The following is a 17,089-nucleotide window of genomic DNA, read 5'->3' on the forward strand; positions in this document are numbered from 1 at the left end:
ATTTATCTATACGGGTATGGATGGTCTCTCATCTTCTTCTGGGCCATAAAGCTCTTTTGAAGACAGGATTTATGGTAGCCTCACTTCCCAGAAGTTGATGTTCTTAGTCAGATAAGGGAAGCTCTGAGGAAGCCTTTTTCCTGCATTGGTTGAATCTCAAATGTCTTAAGATAATCTTCATGCCAGCTCTGGGGTTCTGAGTGGGTCCCCACACCATATTTCAAGTGCTCAACAGCTACATGTGGCTAGTGCTTTTCTTTTTGGACAGTGTTGGTGCAGAATCACCAAATAGTCAAGTCCCAGGACTGGGCAGCCCCCGGAGATCTCAGCAAGCATCCTTTCTACCGCCTCCCTCACCAGCTCTGGCCCACATTTGCTTGGGTGTCTCCCAAGCGCAAGGTGCCCCCTGCCTCCTCAGGCAGCCTGTTTCTCTCAGGCCCCAAGGGGGAAGCTGTTGTTGCGCAGAAATCTCCCTCCAGGTTGTGCAACCGAGTATCTTTTCCAAAGCTCTGGGAGAGTGGTAGCCTGAGACCAAGTTTTTCATTTTACCCAGAGGGTCTGTGTCCGCAACAAGTGGGGAGAGGGGTAGGCTAGGGTACTACAAAGTCATCCTTCTTCTGCGAGGCTGAGTGGTCCCTAAGGCCCTCGGGGGCCGCGACTGCCTTCTGAGTCAAGTGGCTTTGTGAGCAGCCACCCCTTGGCTAAAGTCGAAAGCCAAGTCAGAGTCACTGACCCTCCTAGGGCCGCCCTTCGCCAGAGGCTCAAGGAGCATCTCCTCGTCCCCCAACTGGGAGACACCCACTCCTAACGCAGCCCCTGGTTTCAGAGACGGGGAAACTGAGACGCAGATTCTGCGCGGCTGAGGCAGAGGCCCCACCCTCCAGCCGAGCCAGATCTCCACGAAGCCCCACGGGCCTGCGGGGAGAGCGCAGGCAAGCAGGCCAGGGCAGACGGGCGCCTCGCCACCCTCTGCTCCTCGGACACCGGCGTCAGGCGGGCAGGCGAGGGCCACGGGGACCTGGCCGTCGGGGCAGGAAGCTCCCGGGAACCGTGATGTAACTCCTCGCCCGGCTTGCAGCAGAAGCCCCCAGGCGCCACGGCCGCCTGTTTACCGAGTGGGTTCAGGCCGGGGGACGGGGTCACAGTCACTGGCCCCGCCCCCCGGAGCCCCGCCCCCAGAGCCCGCCCCGCTCCCTCAGGGAGCCCAGCCGAGTCCTGGGACATCCGAAAGTCCAGGACCTCGGAACCCGCTCCAGGAGGTCGCTCGGCGCCCGTGGGAATTGGTCTCGTTTCCAAAAACCTCAGACGTCCAAAACCCGGAGCAGTGGCGGCGCCAATGGGTGACTCCGAAAGGGCCTAATCCCCCAAAGCAACTCAAAATAACATTACAACTAAATAAAAAGCTGGTGCTTGGAAGGCCCACGAAGCCTCAAGACAAGGGCCCTCCCTCTGAACACACTAGCGTCTCCACGCGGTGGTGGCGAGTCCCCGTCTCTCTTTAGGTCTTAGTTTTCTCATCTGTACAATTACGGTGCGTTGCTGTGACAGTCTCTGATTCTATGCATTGTGGCCCTTCAAGAGTCTGTGAGGGTTGGTGGTGGGGTGGGGGGAGGGAAGACTCCAGCACTTCCCAGGGGCCCTTTCTAATTTTGTTAGCATGGAGAGGGAATTTGCTCTTAACTGGGAAAAGTTGTTAACACCCTGGGGGTTTGAAGGACCCAGCTGCCTAGGGGCTGGGACTCAAGGTGGCCTCCAAACCCTCTTGCTGCAGGCCCCCCAAACCCCACACCCAGGTCTGGCTTACTGGAGCCAGTGGAGAGGAGCAGGGGCTGCTGGGCCCACAGCACCCAGCCCAGCTGAGCTCTCAGGCCAGACACAGGCCTCCCCTAGCCCCTCGCCCTCCCCAGAGGCAGAAGACAATACAAGGTGTGGCTGGATGACAATGGATCTGAATGGAGCCTAAAGTTTGGACAATGCTGATGCCGACAAGAACCCCAGCGGCTGTGGCCTGTGTCCACTGCCAGGATTTTCCCACCCGGACTCTCAGTTCCCTGGTGAGGCAGGAGAGCTGAGTCCAGATGAGCAATCTGAGACTCGCAAGGTAGCCCCAGGTCACCCCGCAAGTTGGTGACAGAGCTGCAACTAGGATCCAGACCCTTGCTTCCAGTCCTTCATGCTCCCATTCTTGTGAGGGCAAGAGCCCTGTGGGCAGGAACAGTCCCGGACAGCTTCCCGGACTGGAGGTCTGAGCTAGGCAAGGCAGGAAGGGCAAGACTGGGGGAGAGTGTGGGGCTGCAAGGGCTCCCTGAGCTGGGAGGTAAGAAGAGAGGGGAAGAAACAAGGGTACGGGAGGTCTGACCAGAGAAGATGGTCTGGCAGTCCGTCAGGGACTACCAACTAGTCCAAGCTTAAGGATCCGACTAGTCCAAGGCTTAAGGGAAGTTCTTGAGGAAGGGGGCAGCAGACCCAGTGCAGGATGGGAGACTGTTGGTGCTGGGTGTTAGCTTTCTGGTCCTGTCTCCACTTCAGGCTCTCCCATTTCCCAGCCCTTTCACACAGTCTCTTCCCTCTGTGGGCCTGGCTTTCCTCATCTGTAAAAGGGGGGTCAGCTCTCTGTTCTGCTCACGGCTGAGAAGGTGCTTTGTGATAAGACTTTACCTACTTACGGGTGTGAGAGCCTAGTATACAAATGTGACGAAGAGAATGGGGTCAGGGGACACCTCTTCAAGGGGCTCTTACCTTCTCTGGATTTCCTGGCCCCAGAGGGAGAGGCTCCATACACTTGCTTTCCCCAATCCTGCCAGAATGTCTGGGAGGCCCCTGGGCTTAGCAAATATTTGTGCCTCTGATGCAGTCACTGGCTGCTGGAACGTTCTGTCCTGCTGCTCATTTGTACAGGCCTCTGCCTCAGGCTGTGAAGGTCCTGGAAGAGGACAAAACTGCAGGGTTGGGACTTCTGGGTCCTTCCCCCAGCTCCCCTCCTGCCTGCTCCTCCTGAGCACTTTGGTCCTAGTTATTCCCGAAGTTCAGACCCTGCGCTAGGTGCTGTGCAGGGACAGGAGACATGCAGCTCTAAAGAGCCTCTCCGAAGAGCCAGGACTTTGGATCCAAATGTAAGCTCAGCAGTTGTCCTGCTGTGTGGTCTTGGGTGAGTCCCATTACCTCTCTGAGCTTGTTTCCTCATCCTGATAACAGTGGTGAAGTGGTTTGGGTCAGTCCCTGGCTTTCTTCCCTGGCCTTCCTTCCAGGGCTCCACAGTGTCTCCATAGAAGTTTGGGCCTTTGGGTTTAGTCAGTACAAGAGTAGGAAGTTTCCAGTGTTATTTAATGCTCTGTAATGGTGTGCTGGTAAATGTTTAACAATCAGCTCTTAAAAAAAAAAAAAAAAAAAAAAAAGTCCTGCTTTGCAGCATTTGCCTGATTTCTGTACTATTACCACCATGGCCCTTTTAAGCTTCTAACATGATGTCACTGAACATGGAGTTGGGAGCTAGTGAGAGCTGGCTCCAGCACAACCTGCATCCACGATTGGTTACATAATTTGCCAGGCCAAGTGCAAAGGGAAATTATAGCGTTCCTGTTCAAAAAGCAGAAAGGAAGGCTTTTTCCTTTTTTTCCGCGATTTCTCTCTCAACCATTATAATGTTCTTTTTATTTATTTAATAAATAAATCCCCTCCTTCCAGTATGGGGATACTCACAGGGCAAGTGCAGAACTGCCAATGGGGAGGTGGAGGTGGATGAGCCCCAAGACTTGGCACGTATTTATGGGACCCACCAACTACCAGGCTGCTCCTCTGGCCGGATGGATCCTCCTCCGATCCAGAGAGATGACCCACAAAGTCAAGTCAAGCATCTTCCCTTCCCAGAGGCCTTCAGTCTAGACCCGGGTCCCAACCTTCAAGCCAGGATATGCTAGGCACCCAAATGGGGTTGGGAGAGGGGTGACTGGGTGGTTCAGTTGGTTAAGCATCCGACTTCAGCTCAGGTCATGATCTTGCAGTCCTTGGGTTCGAGGCCCGCATCGGGCTCTGTACTGACAGCTCAGAGCCTGGGGCCTGCTTCGAATTCTATGTCTCCCTCTCTCCCTGCCCCTCCCCCACTTGCACTCTGTCTCTGTCTCTCTCTCTCTCTCTCTCAAAAATAAATAAACATTGAAAAGCTTAAAAAACCAAAAAGAAATGGAAGTGGGAGAGAGGCTCGCCCTGGGCAAATCACTGTGCTGAATGCATCATATCACTGCCTGTCCCGGGAAGGATGGCCAGTGGGGTGGGTGGGGAGGAACAGGAGGCCAGGTGGGCCAGTGCACCAGACCTCACATTGGTGGGGGATCCTGGGGGGGGGGAAGGAGAGGAGAGACCAAAGAGATTCCCAAACCCTCCCTCCCTCCTCAGTGAGAACCCCCACTTGGGGAAAGCACTCACAGAGCATTGCAAGTGGGCAAAAACTTGTTCAACAAGCAAGACTCGGTTTTGTTATGGAACGTTGATCGCCAACTATCAGGCTTATCTCTTCCATTTTATTTTTATATTGTGCCACTTTTCTCTTTTTGAAAATACTTTCTAAAAATGTGTCTTTTGCTTCTACACAAGTGAAAGGTAACATTTTCAAACACCCAGTTCACTGCCCATCTGTACAACATGTAATTGGCCACATTCATTGGTCTGCAGAACACTGACAACTATAAAACTTTTCTCCATACTGATATTTGTCCTCGGGATTGAAGCCAAATATTGACCCAGTTTTAGCAAATTTAGAGCAGCAGGCTTCCTGGCTTAAAAAATATTTCCACTTATTAAGCATGGCGGTTTGTTCCCTTGAGCGGAATGACCGTGGTGCCCCAGGTGTCTACTTCCTGATAGAGTTTGGAAGAGGCACTCTTCATACAACACCAGCCCCAGACCAGGGTGATTTGGGTTCTGTTTCTCAGGTGTGGCCAGATGCTCCAGACCAGTTGCTGGAGGGAGCGTCTCACCAGGGAGGAGGGCTGCAAAGTGTGGGCAAAGGACAAGAGGACCCCAAAGCCTGATGACACAAGTTCAGCCTAAGAGTTGTGTGCCCCTGATGACCCATAATGGGGGCCGAAGCTCAGCCCTCTAGCTATCAGGCTGTGCTGCACTGAGGAGAGGAAGAGGGTGAGCACTCACACACACACACTCATACCCAGACAGGAGGCCACCCAGGACCCTTAGCCTGAAGTGTGTGCAGGGGCATTGGCCACAAACAACTTTATAGTATATTGAGAAAAGCTGCCTGATTAAGGAAAAATGGGCATCCCTCTAGCATGTTCTTCAGTTGACTTTCCCATAATATTCAAACTATAGTATGGGTTAAGTCTACATCAGGCTCCTCCTACTCCTTCGTGGTCTTGGGCAAATCCCAGAGCATTATCCAAGCCTTAGTTTTTCCATCGCTTCTCGGCCTTTTGGCTAAGATCAAGTGCAAGCCTTAGTTTTTCCATCTGTAACATGGGGAAATGATGCATAACTTCAAGGTTGTGGGCAGGATTAAACAAGATGCATGTGTGTATGTTCATGCTTATATGCCAGACACAAAGCTGTTGCCACAATAAAAGGTGGTATTAGGGGCGGCTATTATTAGCAATCAAACAGTAGAGACGGGGTCTGATTCACTTACGGGTCCCTGGCATACAGTAAGTGGTTACTGGAGAATGTGAGTTCTGTTATTGGGCTGTGCTGGGAGATGGCTTGGGGGGTGTGGTCACAGACAGCCGAAGGCAGAGGTGTGAGTGAGCTGTGCTGGGCCCCTGGTGGCCTTCCTACCTCCCCCTCCCCCGCCCCAGAATTGGAGTAGGGAGACATGAAGGTCATCCTCAGCTCCCTCATTTTACAGAAGGAGAAAGTGTGTCAATGCAGTGAACACATTGTACTGATTCTCCTGGCTTCAAAGCAACTTTGGATCCCAAACAGAAGAGCATCTGCAGGTGCAGACCTTGAGTATTTGCTCAGATTCACTCAGCAATCGGCTTTCGTCCTCTTGTCCGGCACACCACCAGCACTGGGCGACGCTCCGCTTTTAGAATAGGAGAAAATGCCACATCACAAGGCACGGATCGCACCACCGAGGAACTTGGTGATGAACCCCTAAGAATGGGTGATTTCACTCCAACTGAGGTGAAACTTGGCCAACAAGAAATAGGAGATGGGGAGCAGCTGGGCAGATAAATTCTGCCTCGTTTGTCTCCCCTGGGACTGCTCCAAGGTGCCATTCCTCCTTGTAACCCTCTGGCCACATCCCCAAGCGGAGGGACATGCTTGCTTGCTGTGAGGATACCGTCAGCTCGGTCACACATCACACAGTGCATTCCACCTCCCCTGGCCTCCCTCCCTTTCCTTCTTCTCCCAAATAAAGTGTTAGCACCTTAGTCCTTAGTCCTTGCATCCAACTCGGTTTTTCAGAGGACCCAGGATAAGATGGGTAGCACGTCCAAATTATTCACACTTATTATATGGTTATTCAACATAAAAAATCCTAAAACAGGGACGCCTGGGCGACCGGCTCTTGATTTCAGCTCAGGTCACGATCCCAGTTTCAGTTTGTGAGTTCCAGCCCCGCTTGGGGCTCCGAGCTGACAAGGGGAGCCTGGTCGGGATTCTCTCTCTCTCTCTCTCTCTGCTTCTCCCCTGCTTGCTCATGCGCACGAGCACTCTCTCTCTCTCAAAATAAACTAAAAAAAGAAAAGAAAGATATTACAAAAGATCCTAATATAGAATCATACGCATTGCTTTGGGGCAGAAGTAAACGGGCCACGGCTCTAGGCGATGCCCGTGGTGGTCCGCTTTACTGGTATAGACGTGCCCTCTCGCCAACAGTGCTGCCTCCCCGAATGTTATTCTGCAGCAGCTCTGGTTTGAAGCTCTTCAGGGCAGCACGCAGAGCCTCCTGATGGACACTTGCCCTTTATTTCAAACTTTTCTGTGCATGTTGCTGAGAGACAGCATGCACCCAGCATGGCTCTTACACTCTGTAGCGGAGAACTCCGTTTTTGTAAGTGTTTCCCGTGTGTAGTTTTTTCCACGCCAACAGCCAATTCTCTAACTGGGTGTCCAGCAAGTCAACTTAATTCTGACACTGTCTACCTGGAGTTAGCCTCAGATCTTACAACTTAAAGGGCTCAGTCCCACAAGACTAGCCCCACTTCAGACGCCAGTTGCAAATGGGGTGCCTGGGCTACGCACACCTCTGCTGGGCTGACTATAAACTCAGGGGTTCCCACAATCGCCCCACCCCCCAGTTTCAGTCATTTGCTAGAATGAACTCAGGAAAACACTTTACTTACACTTACCAGCTTATTATGAAAGATACAAACAGTCAAATGGAAGACACGCATGGGGCAAGGCATGGGGATAAGGCACGGAGCTTCCGTGCCCTCTGCAGCTACACTACCCGCCCACCCTGCTCCTTCATGTATTTACCAACTCGGAGGCTCTCTGAATCTTGTTGTAAAAGAGTTTTTATAATCCAATAGTCAGCCCTCTCTCCCTCCTCCCAGGTCAGGGTGGGTGTGGAGCTGAAATCACATATTTGGCGTTTCTGGTGATCAGCCCCCATCCTGAAACTATCTTGGGGGCCACCCACCCTAAGTCACCTCATTAGCATAAATTCTAAAGTTTATTTATTTATTTAGAGAGAGAGAGAGAGAGCAAGAGTGGGGCAGGGGCAGAGAGAGAGAGAGAGAGAGAGAGAGAGAATTCCAAGCAGGCTCTGCACTCTCAGTGCAGAGCCTGATGCGGGGCTTGAACTTTACCAACAGAGAGATCATGACCAGAGCTGAATCAAGAGTCAGACACTTAACCAAAGGAGCCACTCAGGAGCCCCAATTACATATATAATATTTTTTTTATCATACTACAGTTCCTCTAAGGGAGTTGCCATTCATGTCTTCACTATGATTGGCTACAGGCAAATTAGTTAAATGAGGTGTTGCTCTTGATTGGACTGGCACATATGCAGGCTCCACCACCCCCTCAAACCTGGCAGCAGGTCTGATAAATATGCAAATTAGGCAACCCTCATATGTTGATGCTGAGGTGCGGTCACCATATCACTGGGACTCACAATTCATGCACTGATACTCTACATTTTGAGTATATTCTATATAGTTTACACTCTGTCTTCGGATCTTCAAGACTAAAGACCAGGTAGATGAGATATGAAGGCACTGAGACTCAGAAAGACAAGCAATTGGTCCAAAGGTCCACGGTAAGGCAGTGGCAGAAGTGGGTAGAACACCCAAGTCTTAGGGCTTCAGCCCAGCCCCTCCCTCTGCAGCCAAGGGCTTCTTCCTGTAGTACGACATTATCTCTGCTGGCCATGTAGATGGGTCACACTCCAGCTGGTGTCCTTGCCGGCCCCACTGTCTTGGGACTGAGAACTATCAGAGCTAGGAGGGACATTACTACCCCTCTGTGAAGACAGGGAAACTGAGGTCCCAAGTTACAGAGCCAGTGGTGGCAGAGCCAGAAGCAGGACCCACAGCACCTGTGGCCTGGCCCCAGCTCCTTAGGCTTGAGCTCTGGGTATGACTGGTTCAAATCCCAGCTCCACTGCTTATTCTCTGTGCCTTGGGCAAGTTAACCTCTTTATGCCTTAAGTTTTGTTTTTATTTTTATATTTCTTTCTCCCTCCCTCCTTCCCCCTCTCCTTCCTTCCTTGCTTCTTTCCTTCCTTCCTCTTTCTTTCCTTAGTGAGCTCTACACCCAGTGTGGGTCCTGAACTCATGACCCCAAGATCAAGAGTCACATGCTCCACCGACTGAGTCAGCTAGGTGCCCAACTTTTGTTTTTATTAAATGGGGCTAACAACAGCATCCACCTCAAAGGGATATTAGGTGGATTAAATTAGATAACACATATAAAGGTTTAGGACGGGGCCTGGCATATAGTACATGATCAATGAATGTTACCTAGTACTATTTTGATTCTAATCATGTTGGGGAGGACAAACTTTTCCTCTACCTACTTAGATCCAGTGATTGAGGACCTGTGAATTAAACTGACAGATTAAAAAATTAATAGAAGAAAAGATAAAGTTTATTCATGCACTAATGCAGGAGCTCATGGAAAATGTGCTCAAAGAAGCAGTTAGAATTTGGGGCTCCTACACCCAATTTTGTTTTCCAGTTTTCTTGAGATTTAATTGACATACAACACTGTGTAAGTTTAAGTAGTACGTGTTGATTTAATACAGTTATGTATTGCAAAATGATTACCATCATAGGTTAGCTAACACCTCCATCATGTCATAGAATGAGTATTTATTTTTCATGGTGATAACTGTCAAGATGTACTCTCTTGGCAACTTTCAACTATATAATACGGTATTATTGACTATAATTACCATGCTACACATTAGATCCCCAGAACTTATTCATCTTATAACTCAAAGTTTTTACTGTTGGACCGACAACTCTCCCTTGCCCCCATCCTCCTAGCCCCTGGCAACCAACACCGTATTCTCTGTTTCTACGAGTTCTGCACATATCACATACAAGTGATACGTTACAGTATTTGTCTTTCTCTGCCTGACACTCAGCATAATGCCCTCAAGGTCCATCCATGTTGCAAATGGCAGATTTTCTTCTTCCTCCTGGCTGAATAATATTCCACTGCATATATGTACCATTTATCCCTCGATGGACACTTATGCTGTTTCCATGTCTTGGCTGTGTTGAATTATGTTGCAATGAACACGGGAGTACAGTCATGTCCTTGAGATCCTGCTTTCCTTTCCTTTACATATATGCCTAGAAGTGGGGTTGTTGAATCATAGGGCAGCTCTTTTTAATTTCTCGAGGAACCTCCATACTGTTTTCCACGGTGGCTACACCAGTTTGCATTTCTACCAATGGTGCACCAGGGTTCCCTTTCCTCCACATCTTTGCCGACACTCATTATTTCTTGTCTTTTTTGATGACAGTCATGCTAACAGGTGTGAGGTGATATCTCATTGTGGTTTTGATTTGTATTTCCCTGATGATGAGTGATGTTGAGCATCTTTTGATGTATCCGTTGGCCATCTGGATGTTTTCTTTGGAGAAATCTCTATTCAGTTCTTTTGCCCATTTTTAGTTGGATTGTTTGTTTTTTGTTTTGCTCTTTAGTTGCATGAGTTCTCTATATTTTTCCCCTTGTCAGATGTTAGATCCCGTCCCAATAAGGGAAGGGGGAGGGGAGAAATGACACTTTATGGGAAAACAAATGACTTTTAGGAAAGATACATGGGCCTCTACAATAGATGGGAGATAAGATCGTTTTGTGATATGTCTGTTTAGGTGATTTCTTATCCTGGTCTCAGGTGACAGGAGTCAATCTTCTCTGGTTGCAAAACTCCTGGGGAGGGGGTTTATGACGCTGGAATTCTTAACCTACTGAGCCACCCAGGTGCCCCCTATGACGCTGGAATTCTTTTGGGAGGCTCTGATTTTAGGCAGATAAGGGGAAGTTAAGAAAAAAGCGCCTCTTCCTGCATGTGCTGATTCTCAAATATCTTCAGCTCAAAATAATGCTTAAGACACACTGGCATATTTTATGCACCTCCAGTCATGCAGGGGAGACAGTGGGGTAGGATGGGAGCTGCAGGCTGAAGCTGGAGAGCACCTGTCGGTTTCCTAGACGTCTTCCAGGCTGTCCTCCCTGGCTGAGGTTGGAACGCTTGGGGCCTCTGCTTCTCATCAGAGCTCCCTCACAGCTAAGCTGGGGCCATGCCATTCCCTGCCCCTCTGACCTGGTGCAACGAGGTGGCTTCAGGCTATACTGAGGATTCTCACCCACAGGTGAAGCTGGAATGGGGGATGGTGCCCACTGCTGGGCTGGGAATGTCAGCGAGGGCGGTTTCTCTGGGGAGGCCGAACACCTTCCCTGCCCTCCCCATGGGGTCAAGGTCCCCCAGGGTGGAGAAGTGGCTGGGTTCCCCCCTGCAGAGCTGCTCAAGAAATTTGACTCTATCAAGCATATCTGACTCTCATAGTGGACCATTCTTTAATACTTCCCTCCTCTACATGATAAGGAAATGAAATGAATATATTTCATAATGAACTAGAGTTTGCATTTATCAGACAAAAATTATTACCTCTCTTACTTTGCACCATTTAACTAGTTTAAATTTTATTTTTTAATTATTTTTTTAAACATTTATTTATTTTTGAGACAGAGAGAGACAGAACATGAGCAAGGGAGTGGGCAGAGAGGGAGACACAGAATCTGAAGCAGGCTGCAGGCTCTGAGCTGTCAGCACAGAGCCTGATGTGGGGCTCGAACTCCCAGAACTTGAGGTCATGACCTGAGCTGAAGTTGGATGCTCAACGGACTAAGCCACTCAGGGACCCCTAACTAGCTTAAATTTAAACAGAAATAAAACCTCCAAGCTGTCACAGAGTGGCAGAATTGAAGGCACTCAAGTTCTGTTTCTTCGTCTTTACAACCATTGGACTATCCTGGTGTATTTGGAATCCACTGTTTACACATAGGACCATGTCCTGCAGGGACTGGAGACAGGAATGGCCCGGAATGGGCAGCGGGGACCCTACAGCTTGTCCGTGCGTGTGTAACAGGGAATTCTCTGAGTGAACGTTTATGTAGAACACAATATTCCTCAATAAGCAGTAAAGGTGCTAATCTGAAGCTTATTTTGTTTATTATAAAAATTCAATAGTAATTGTAGCAATTGTTAGAACTTTGATCAGTAAGACTTTCAGAGAGGAGTCTTTTATCACTGACCTGGTTTAAAAGTGCTGGCACAGGGTGAAAATAAAAGGCAGATAAACTTTATTATTGTTTTTAAATTCTCTGCGTATGATGCCCCTCTTACTGCCTGCACTTGGGGTGCACAGCCCCCACCATCCTGATCTTTGAATACCTAGAGCACAAGCTGTCCCCACCTCTTGCCCACCCCTACCCCCAGGCCCATCACCTTTCACCTTGGAGCCAGAGGCTGGCTGGCCACATTGTTGGGATGTCAGGCCCTAGGACTGAGACTGCCTCCTGCTTTCTCTGGCCTCCAAGATCCCCCCCACCCCCTAGGCCACCTCACCCTAAGGCCTGGCCAGACAGCCTCAGTTCACTTGAGACAAGCTCTTGGAGATAGCTCGTGTGGGGAAACTGAGGCTGTCAGAGGAAAGAAAACTCTCTTAAGGGTAAAGGGGCTGAGGGGAAGAGGCTGACCCAGCTCTGAGCCTCCTTGGTGGCTGCTCAGACCCAGCGTGGTCTCCCTGGGGCAGGAGGAAGAGGAAGGGATGGCTGTGGGACAGGCTGGGGCACTGTAGGTAATTTACATCTCATTTGAATGCGTTCCCCCTGCCTCACTCCCAGAGCAGGCCCACCTGCAAGACCCTCAGCTGAAGGAGGGTCCCTCTGGCCCCCACTACCTCCCCTGTGCAGTGTCCCAGAACCCCCTTCCCTATCAGTGCCTGTCCCTGAAGCAGGCTTGCCCTTCCAGTATCTGGCTGTGAAGGAGTTCTCCCGGAGAGAGGCGAGGCTCACAGCACAGGAGGGGCAAGGTGTATTGGTCAGACCCCAGAGGCTTCACTGGAGCAGCAGGTCTGGGCCTTGAGAGGGGAGGCCCCTCACTCACCTGGGTCCAGGAGGCACTAGAGGGAGGTGAGGCCCAGCCCTGAGGAGTCTGAGGGCACTGCGGTGCTCTGGTCTATGCTGGGCAGTGGGGTTTTCCTTAGCAGTCCTGCCTTCACCTGGCTGTGAGAATGTGTGGAGTCGTGACAGGAGCTGGGATAGAAACCGGACTGGGGAGGAAGCCAAAGTCCAACTGCTGATGCCCAGAGGAGAGGCATGTCCTGAGAGCAGGATATTTGGGCAATGCCCAGGCTCCACCGCCCCAGCCCTCCAGCCTGCCAGCCCTCTCTCAGATGGGCCAGCGGGGATTTGGGGAGGAGATACCCTTCCTGGCCATCTTCCCAAAGGAGTGAGATAGAGAAAGTGAAGGGACTCCATTTTAGAAAGGCTCCATTTCGGTTGTTTCTCTCCTAAGTTTGCTCATGCTCTATATTTTGCATCTGAGTAAACCAAAGAAGCTATGTTCCCACTCCACGGGGAGACAAGAAACTTAATCATTCTCTAAGTTTCTTCCCAGGCCCCCAAACACCTGATACTATGTAAGAAGAACTGGATCCCAAACATGTTCCAGGACGGTAGCTTTGAACAAACCTCGGTCAACACTGGCATCAATCCCCCCTACCTTTGGTGATTTATGGAAAAACACCTACTGTTCACCTGACACTCGCCTTTGATCAGACCCTACCCTGGATTCCTGAAGGAATGTGTATCCTGGACCCCCTTCCAATAGAAACCCCTAACCCAAGTGGCGGAGAGACTCCCTCCTTTTCTGAGTCCCCCAGATACTCCCATCAGCTGTGTGCCTTCACTTACGCTATTCAATTAAACTCTGCTCTCACTTCTGCCTGGTTCGCGTTTGATTTCTATCCTGTATGAAACCAACTTTCTTGGCTCGTCCTGCAGGGCCCCCTCTGGGTCCTTGGACCTAGCCTGCCTCGGTAGGGTCGGTAGGGTCCTGTCCCATCCGGAGGGGCCCCCTGGGGGCCCTTCTGGAAGCTCTCGCAGTCCCACCTACGGGCTACTCTCTATGTACTCCTCAGTGACAGAAAACTCATTAGTTCCCCCCAAACCAAATCACTGGCCTCCAGTTCTGCTGAAAGTCTTTCTTCTTTTTGAGCTGGAATCCCTCTCCCTGGGACTTACCTCATTGGCCAGTGGACCCCAGACACTGTTATAGGGGCCGGAAACTGTCCTTTGGCTGGTCTACTAATTAACTTGACATAAAACAGATTAACAAGAGGGGTGCCTGGGTGGCTCAGTTGGTTCAGTAGCCAACTCTTGATTTCGGCTCAGATCATGATCTTGCGGTTCGTGGGTTCAAGCCCCAAATCGGGCTCTGCACTGATGGCACAGAGCCTGCTTGGAATTCTCTCTGCCCCCCTCTCTCTCTGCTTCTCCCCTGCTCTCTCTCTCTCAAAAATAAATCAATAAACATGAAAAAAAAAAAGATTGACATGAGAAAAACACATTTCGTGTGTACGGGAAACCCATAAAAATAGAAGACCCCCAATGATAGTCAGGTAATTGAGGCTTATCTGCTATCCTGAGCTAAGAAGAAGGGGGTAGGGGGTCTGGGACTTCAAAGTGGAGGAAGAGAATTCACAGGAAGATGGGAAGAGCAAATGTTTGGTAAACAAATGTTTTCCATGCCATGCAGATAATTCTTTTTGTTGTAAAAAGTCATCTCTGGTAATAGCTCTCTTCTTGGTACAGGCCCCCTATCTAATTCTTTTAGGCAGTTAAGGAGGAGGTAAAAAGCCCTTCCTGAGTCTGCTGGACCCAAAATGTCTTCAGCTTCAAATAATCCACACACCAAAGTGGCACATTCTACGGTGGCGTATTCTGTTCCCCTTTACTGTCAAAGCTGCGGGGCCAGTGCTGTGGGGTCTACCCCACCAGTTCTGGTTTATGAGCACGTCTCTCCAGCCTCTCCAGGCCACCACCTCTCAGCCTCTTTCCGAAGTCTGTTGTGTTTTTAGCAGCTCATACTCTCTGGAGCACAATGAACTCCGCATCACTGGAGGGACACAAGCCAACACTAGGCACAAGCCTGCCAACCAGAGGTCTCGTAAGTGTCAGGTGGAAGCTTGGGTCCAGATCCTCCTGGGAGTTTCCCAGCCCTAAGGGAGCTAGGAGGAGAAATATGGGAGGCAGGGAGTTTGAGATCACTTCACACCCTGGTTGGCGAGGCTCAGAATCATCGGCCATTTTTTCTTTGTTTTTACCTTTCCCAAACAAAGTGAGGAAACACCTCCTGAAAACAATACCCTGCAGGCCAGCTGCCAGGGTGGTGTTTGTCTAGTGAGCTCAGGCCTCCCAGACACGCAGAGAATGCAGAAGGCCCACCCTGGAATAATCCAGGAGCACCTCAATAGGCGCGCGCACTGGCTCAGCACCTCCCCAGATAGGGAAGGAGCCCACCCTTCTCTTGGTTCACCCGCCCACTCCATTTCAACCACACAGACATACAGACCACTGCCACCCAATCACTAGAAGAAGCCAGTGAACAAGGGCACGCGCTCCTTCAACTAGACTCAAGAGAACACTTCCTGTGGAGCACCTGGGTGGCTCAGTGGTTGAACATCCGACTCTTGATTTCAGCTCAAGTCATGATCCCAGAGTGCTGGGATCAAGCCCTGTGTCGGGGTCCACACTGAGAGTGGAGCCTATTTAATATTCTCTCTCTCCCTCCCTCTGCCCCTCTCACTCGCCCACTCTCTCTCTCTCTAAAAGAAAACAAACAAACAAAAAAAGAGAAATAAAGAAAGAAAACATTCCCTGAGACCATAAATAGCAACTCAGGCACAGAATGGGTTTCAGGCTCTAGATGCACTTTGTTTTTGTTTTTAGTTTTTAGATTTTATTTTATTCCATTTAATTTTTTGTTTATTTATTTCGAGACAGAGAGAGAGAACACAAATAGGGAAGGGAAGAGACAGGGGAGAACAGAGGATCCAAAGTGGGCCCTGCACTGACAGCAGAGAGCCCGATGTGAAGCTCAAACTCATGAACCATGACATCATAACCTGAGCTGAAGTCTGACACTCAACTGACTGAACCACCCAGGCACCCCTAGCTTTTACTTGAGAGAGAGAGAGAGAGAAGGGAGAGGGGCAGAGAGAGAGAGAGAGAGAGAGAGAGAATCTTTTTTTTTTTTTAATTTTTTTTTCAGCGTTTTTAATTTATTTTTGGGACAGAGAGAGACAGAGCATGAACGGGGGAGGGGCAGAGAGAGAGGGAGACACAGAATCGGAAACAGGCTCCAGGCTCCGAGCCATCAGCCCAGAGCCTGACGCGGGGCTCGAACTCACGGACCGCGAGATCGTGACCTGGCTGAAGTCGGACGCTTAACCGACTGCGCCACCCAGGCGCCCCAAGAGAGAGAGAATCTTAAGCAGCCTCCATGCTCAGCATGGAGCCCAACACAGGGCTCAATCTTGTGACCCTGGGATTGACCTCAGCCGAAATCAGGAGTTGGACACTCAACCAACTGAGCCACCCAGGAAAGTAGGAGGGACACCCAAGGGATCAGGCATGATAAAGCTACCTGCAGAGTAAAGAACGGGCAGGACCAAGAGGGGGGAAGGTTGCCCCAGTGCAGGTACTGAGGCCTAGGCATGCAAATGGGGGACACCCCCCAACCTCCATGCCCACAGGCACATAGGCAGGGTCCTTTACTGCCTTGTTTCTCCTGGTCCACAGTAGCCCCTTTCACAGCTAATTCCTATCAGAGATCTGGGATCTAAATCATCCCCGCATCAGCCTGGCCTTTCCTGGAGTCCTTCAGATCCCTCTGGGGTCAAATTCAACTCAGACGTCTGGGTTTCACATCAGCACTTGGTCCCAATCACAGTCTGGCCAGCCTGGTTCCTTCTGTGGGCAGGTCACTCTGACATTCCTTCCACACGGTTTTCAGTTCCTGGGGTGTGGGGGCTCCCCTCCCATCCTTGTTCTCATATAGAGTCCTACCCACTTCAAACCTTCTTCCTACATCTTTTAGCTGCCCCTCTAAGAGGATTCAGGGGCCAGGGAAGGGGGTGCCTAGGCCAGCTCAAGGACAGACTCTGGACCTAACAGCTTTTAGGGCATATTTGATGAAATTTGATTTCAGACTCCAGAGGCCAGAACACCTCCAACAGAGGCTGGGGTAAGGCAAGCGAGGAAGCTAGGGTGCAAAATTTGAGGAAGCACTCACCCTCAGGGTCTTACAAGTGCAGACTGGCACTTAAGGAGTGAGTGCCTCCTTATTTTTTTTTTTTTTTTTTCACTGTAGGCACCTTGCTGGCTTTACTCTGGTCCCAGCCTGGACTCTAGGGAGGATTGAGGAACCTTGTCCTCCTGAGGCAGACAGGCACAGAGTAGAGCTCCTTGAGGCCAGAACTCAGAGTTCCTGGCTGGCTTTAAAAAGAGAGAGAAGTGGAGTGCCTGGGTGGCTCAGTTGGTTAAGTGTCTGACTTCGGCTCAGGTCATGATCTCATGGATCATCGGCTCAAAGCCCACATCA

At 50.3% G+C, this 17,089-nt stretch overlaps 1 long non-coding RNA gene across 1 annotated transcript; it reads left to right on the forward strand.

The window, feature by feature from the left end:
• The first annotated feature begins 2,907 nt into the window (after positions 1 to 2,907).
• Positions 2,908 to 13,423, forward strand: LOC109262673 (uncharacterized). The gene is made up of 2 exons (XR_002077864.2): positions 2,908 to 3,148; positions 13,092 to 13,423. It is a non-coding gene; the product is annotated as an uncharacterized LOC109262673 (long non-coding RNA).
• The last annotated feature ends 3,666 nt before the right edge of the window (positions 13,424 to 17,089 follow it).

The sequence above is a fragment of the Panthera pardus genome, unplaced genomic scaffold (genome assembly GCF_024362965.1).
Source record: "Panthera pardus isolate Hobbes unplaced genomic scaffold, ASM2436296v1 HiC_scaffold_24, whole genome shotgun sequence".
Taxonomy (NCBI): Eukaryota; Metazoa; Chordata; class Mammalia; order Carnivora; family Felidae; genus Panthera; species Panthera pardus.